This window comes from Colobus angolensis, unplaced genomic scaffold (genome assembly GCF_000951035.1).
Source record: "Colobus angolensis palliatus isolate OR3802 unplaced genomic scaffold, Cang.pa_1.0 Scaffold401, whole genome shotgun sequence".
Lineage (NCBI taxonomy): Eukaryota > Metazoa > Chordata > Mammalia > Primates > Cercopithecidae > Colobus > Colobus angolensis.
Genome location: NW_012117389.1, coordinates 1,222,921 through 1,228,537, shown reverse-complemented (window position 1 = coordinate 1,228,537; position 5,617 = coordinate 1,222,921). Strand labels below are relative to the sequence as shown.

General features: G+C 43.4%; 1 pseudogene; it reads left to right on the top strand.

The window, feature by feature from the left end:
- Positions 1–2,104: 2,104 nt before the first annotated feature.
- LOC105521603 lies at positions 2,105–2,576 on the top strand (annotated as a pseudogene).
- The last annotated feature ends 3,041 nt before the right edge of the window (positions 2,577–5,617 follow it).

The window sequence follows — 5,617 nt, the reverse complement described above, 5'->3', positions numbered from 1 at the left end:
CATCCTCCATCTCTCAGGCTCAAGCAGTTCTCCTGCCTCAGCCTCCCATGTAGCTGGGATTACATGTGCCACCACACCCAGCTAATTTTTGTATGTTAGTAGAGATGAGGTTTCACCATGTTGGCAAGGATAGTCTCAATCTCCTGACCTCAGGTAATCCGCCTGCCTCGGCCTCCCAAAGTGCTGGGATTACAGGCATGAGCCATGCTCCTGGCCTCCTCTAGTTTTTTTTTTTTTTTGTACAGGTATGCATGTATTTATGACAAACACATGGTATAGATACATATATGAAGATATTCATTGAAGTATTGCTTATGATTACAAAAGATTGGATTATTTGATCTCTAAAATTCCATGAGTAAGAAATGATTTAATAAATTATGGCGTAATGTGAAGCTAAATTTAATAACTTCTGCTGTAGGGAACAAAACATTTTCTACTAGTTCAGGTTCAAGAAAGCGATTGTTAAGCCACCTCATGTTTTGGAAATAGTCATGCACCTAAAAAAGCTACAAAGGGCCAGGCGCGGTTGCTCATGCCTGTAATCCCAGCACTTTGGGGAGGCCAAGGCGGATGGATCACGAGGTTAGGAGATCGAGACCATCCTGCCTAACACGGTGAACCCCAGTCTGTGCTAAAAATACAAAAAATTAACCAGGCGTGATGGCGGATGCCTGTAGTCCCAGGTACTTGGAAGGCTGAGGCATGAGAATCACTTGAACCGGGAGGCAGAGCTTGCAGTGAGCCGAGATCACGCGACTGCACTCCAGCCTGGGCAACAGAGCGAGACTCCGTCTCAAAAAATAATAATAATAATAATAATAATAATAAGTGGTTCTGAGCATGTAGGTATTAACATACATTGGTTTTATGAGAAAATGAACGTTGCAGCATTTTTGGAATAAAATGTCAGCAACATTTATAAAAATTAAAAACATTCACACCTCTCCCACTTAAACCCAATTTTCCACATTAAAATGTCTTTCTTATGAGAAAAAAACACATTTAACCAAGAATTCATGTTTTAAAAATGTTGATTTAAGTCCTATTAATCATACAAAAAAATCTAGAAACAACTCATTTGTCCATTAGGAGGAAAAATTTTGAATTAATTATGACACATACATTCTTACATTCTTTAGAATACTAGGGAGTAGGTACAAAAGAGAGGTAGATTTATATGCGCTGTTATGGCAAGATTCTGCATCCACTTTATTAAGTGGCAAAGGCAAATGTCAGGTGAATGTATATTTCATTACCCATGCATATTTTTAAAAATTGCTTCTACTCAGAAGCAGCTTCTGGGCTCCTTGAATCTCTATCTGGTTCAGCCGGCCTGTCTCCACTCAAGATGAACCAGAGTCTCTTAAGGTGGAGGTGGACCCCAACATCCAGGCTGTGGGCACCCAGGAGAAACAGCAGATCAAGACTCTCAACTAGTTTGCCTCCTTCATTGACAAGGTGTGGTTCCTGGAGCAGCAGAACAAGATGCTGGAGACCAAGTGGAGCCTCCTGCCACAGCAGAAGGCAGCTTGGAACAACATCATGTTTGACACCTACATCAATAGCCTTTGGAAACATCTGGAAACTGGGCCATGAAAAAGCTGAAGCTGGAAGCAGGTCTTGGATACATTCAGGGACTGGTGGGAAACTTCAGGAATAAATACAAGGATGAGATCAATAAGTATACAGCTATAATGAATTTGCCCTCAACAAGAAGGATGTGGATGAAGCTTACATGAACAAAGTAGAGCTGAAGTCTCAGCTGAAAGAGTTGACCCACAAGATCAACTTCCTCAGACAGCTGTATGAAGAAAAGATCCTGAGGTGCAGTCCCAGTTTTTGGACACAGCTGTGATTCCTACCTATGGGCAACAGCCGCTCCCTGGATGTGGATGGCATCACTGCCAAGTGTACGCAGTGTGAGGAGATTGTCAGCCGTAACCCAGCTGAGGCTGAGAACATGTACCAGAACAAGTGTGAGGGGCTGCAGATGCCGCCTGGGAAGCACAGAGCTGACCTGTGTTGTACGAAGATGGATATCTCTGAAATGAACTGGAACATCAGCCAGCTCTAGGCTGAGACTGAGGGCCTCAAAGGCAAGATGGCTTACCTGAGGACATCATGGCAGATGCTAAGCACTGTGGGAAGCTGGCTGTTATGGACACCAATGCCCATTAGGGACGTCAGTGCAAAGCTAGTGGAGCTGGAGGCAGCCTCGCAGGGGGCCAACCAGGACATGGCCCAGCAGTTGCACGAGTACCAGGAGCTGATGAAATTCAAACTGGCCCTGGACATTGAGATTACCACCTACAGGAAGCTGCTGGAGTGGAGGATGAGGAGAGCTGGATGGAGTCTGGGATGAGTAACATGAGTTTCCATAGTAAGAACACCAGTGGCTACTCAGGTGGGCTGAGTTTGGCCTATGGGAGCCTCACAAGCTCTACAGCCTGGGCTCTGGCAGGGGTTCTGATGCCTTTAGCCTCAGGAGCTCCTCCAGGGCCATGGCTGTGAAGATTTTTGAGACCCGTGATGGGAAGCTAGTGTCAGGGTCCCCTGATGTTCCGCCCAATTGAATAGCCACAGAAGTCCCTCCTGGCCTACCCGCTCCTGTGGTTGCCCCAGAACCTGTGGGAGAGGCCACTGTGCAGGGGAGCATAGGGAGCAGGGGACCCATCTGATGCTCAGCCCTAGCCCTCAGCCCACCATTGTGGGGAGTTTACTGCCTGGGGTACCTGATATTGCTCATGCCTCCTAACTAAAAAGCAATTCAATTGTGTTTTTCCAAAATAAAGCCTCAGCTAAGTCTACCAAAAAAACTCACAGTGTAATTTTCTACTATATTAATGTATGAAAAAACCTAGATTCAGCTTTAAAATAATACACATCAAATTGTTAATTGTGGTTATCCCCAAAAAGGTGCCTGAATTTTGCAGGAATTTTTTAAAGGCAAGAATTTTGATTGATCTGTATTTTAAAATTTTTTTTCAATAAGTATACTTGCACAGTTACTATTATAATGAAAATATTTAAATAAGCCTAGGAGTTCCTCAAGACTTATTCAATTATTTACGTAAACAAGTATAAATATAAGTAAGTATAAATAAATTTAAATATAATACTTTTATATTTAAATACAATTTATTATATGAACATATATATATAAATAAAAGTAGTGCATTTATCAGTTAAGTAACTGCTAGCTGATGCAACAGATAAAACCTGACACTTGAATGGCTTAACACAACAAAAGTTTCCTTTTTGTGTGCATAAATTCTGATGTACGTTGCCAGGGACTTCCTCTATCAGGCCACCCAGGGATCCAGGCTGCTTCCCTGTTGAGGCTCCACCATCTGAACTCAGGGCCACCATGTTTGCTGTTCAATGGGAGAGGAAGCATGGAAATGGCACACTGGTTCTTGCTGTCACATAATAGGTACTCAATAAAAAGCAACTATCATAACTTGTTATTACAACACTCTTCATTTCTTCGGGGAGTTTCTGGGAAAACTAAATTCGTCTTGAAATTCACCACATTTCTTAAGGGCTTTCAAATAGAGGATCACATCCAGTTTTCAAAGAATCCTAGAAATCTTTGCAGGGAGTTCTGCACTGATCTTTGGAATAACTTCCATAATTTTAGAAGACCAAGAATGTTTTCTTTTTATTTGATGCATGATCAAGATCTTAACTTATGAGCCTCTGCTACCCTCCACAGGACTGAACACTTTGGAACACCTGTACAGGTACCACTAAGTGAACTACAAAACAGGATTTTCCTGTGGAGGCAGAAACACAGACAAGAGCAAGTAGAATGATGACGAACCTTTATTTTCTTTTTCATCAGAGCTAGCATGTCTATCAGGGAATTATTGTTCACCTCCTAGGAGAAATCTAGGATTTTAGGAATTCAGCCTTTTGTGGACGTTTGCTTATCAACTAATTTATACGGTCTTTCTTTGCCTACTGCTTATAAGGGAGGCTTTGGTTTTTCAACCATCAAAGTATTACCATTCATCTGTCAATGCGTTCAGTGGCCTGCTTCAAATAACACACTTTATTAAATTCCTATCGCAAATATCAGGATGATTAAAAGATCTCTTTCTCTAACTTTAGGATTATATCCTGAGAAACAGCATATTATGTGCAAATCAAACTCTACTCACCAAGCCATTTGCAAGACAATTTGAGTATGTGTCGAAGAGGCCCAGGGGGAATGACCAGGCATCAAAACATCTTCCAAAGTGGGCTTTTAACATTAGAAAGGGCTGTTGCTATTAGTGGGGTTCCAGAATGAGGGATGGAACAGTTCAGGGAACATCTGCAGAGAGAAGGAATCCTCTGTGTCAGGGGAAGGGCACAGTTCAGGGAACAGCTGCAGATAGAAGGAATGCTCTGTGTCAGGGGAAGGGCAGGTGATTTGGGGTTGTTCCACCTGGAGCAGGGCACAGCCCTCAGAGGAGGAGGCAGTGATGATCTGGTAAGCAGTCCAGGGTCCAGGTTTGGACAGGAAGGCACATGGGTCAACACCAGAGGAAGGGTACCGTAATGCAGGGAAGTGCTGCGACAGGACAAAAATGTGAGCGCCTGGGCAGAATTAGCTCTCAAGGACCACAGGGCTCAGGCAGGAGGACTCTAGGTTCATAAAGCCCACAGACTATTCCCAGATTGTGTTTCTCATTCCATCTTCCTTCTTTAGGCCTGCTTTTTAGTACCTTAGCCATAAGGTTCTTTTTGTTTCCTGAAAGACATTATGGATTAATGAGAACAGATATGAACCAAGAGGCAGAAGGCCTGCCTCAGGCTACGACGAGGGGGGCAGTGTGGGCCTAGATGAATTCAGGACAGAGGTCAAGTCCCAGTCCTGTCACTTACTAGTTACATGATCTGGGGAAATTATCAAGCACTATGAGCCTCAGTTTCTTCATATGTAAGGTCTTGTAGAAGCCCTGTCTTATAGAAGTGTTGGAATGTATGTAATGTGAGTAAAGCACCTGGCATAGTCACTTGCATGTATTGGATCTTTCATGAATGGCAGTTGTTTCCAGTATGATTTTAACCCCAAACCCTCCATATGTACCATATTCTCTGGGAGTGTGTGTTGGGAAGGTGAGGGAGAGAGAGAGATATCAAGGATATTTCAGAGAATATGCAGCACACTAGGACATAACACGCCAAATGGGTCAGAAATGCTACTTTATAAATAAAACTCAGTAAATTTTTCCTATTGATAGTATCAGGCCTCTGAGCCCAAGTCAAGCCATTGCATGCCCTGTGACCTGCACGTATACACCCAGATGGCCTGAAGTAACTGAAGAATCACAAAAGAAGTGCAAATGCCCTGCCTCGCCTTAACTGATGACATTCCACCGCAAAAGAAGTGCAAATGCCCTGCCTCGCCTTAACTGATGACATTCCACCACAAAAGAAGTGAAAATGGCCAGTCCTTGCCTTAAGCGATGACATTATCTTGTGAAATTCCTTTTCTTGGCTCATCCTGGCTCAAAAAGCTCCCCCACTGAGCACCCTGTGACCCCCACTCCTGCCTGCCAGAGAACAACCCCCCTTTGACTGTAATTTTCCTTTACCTACCCAAATCCTATAACACGGCCCCACC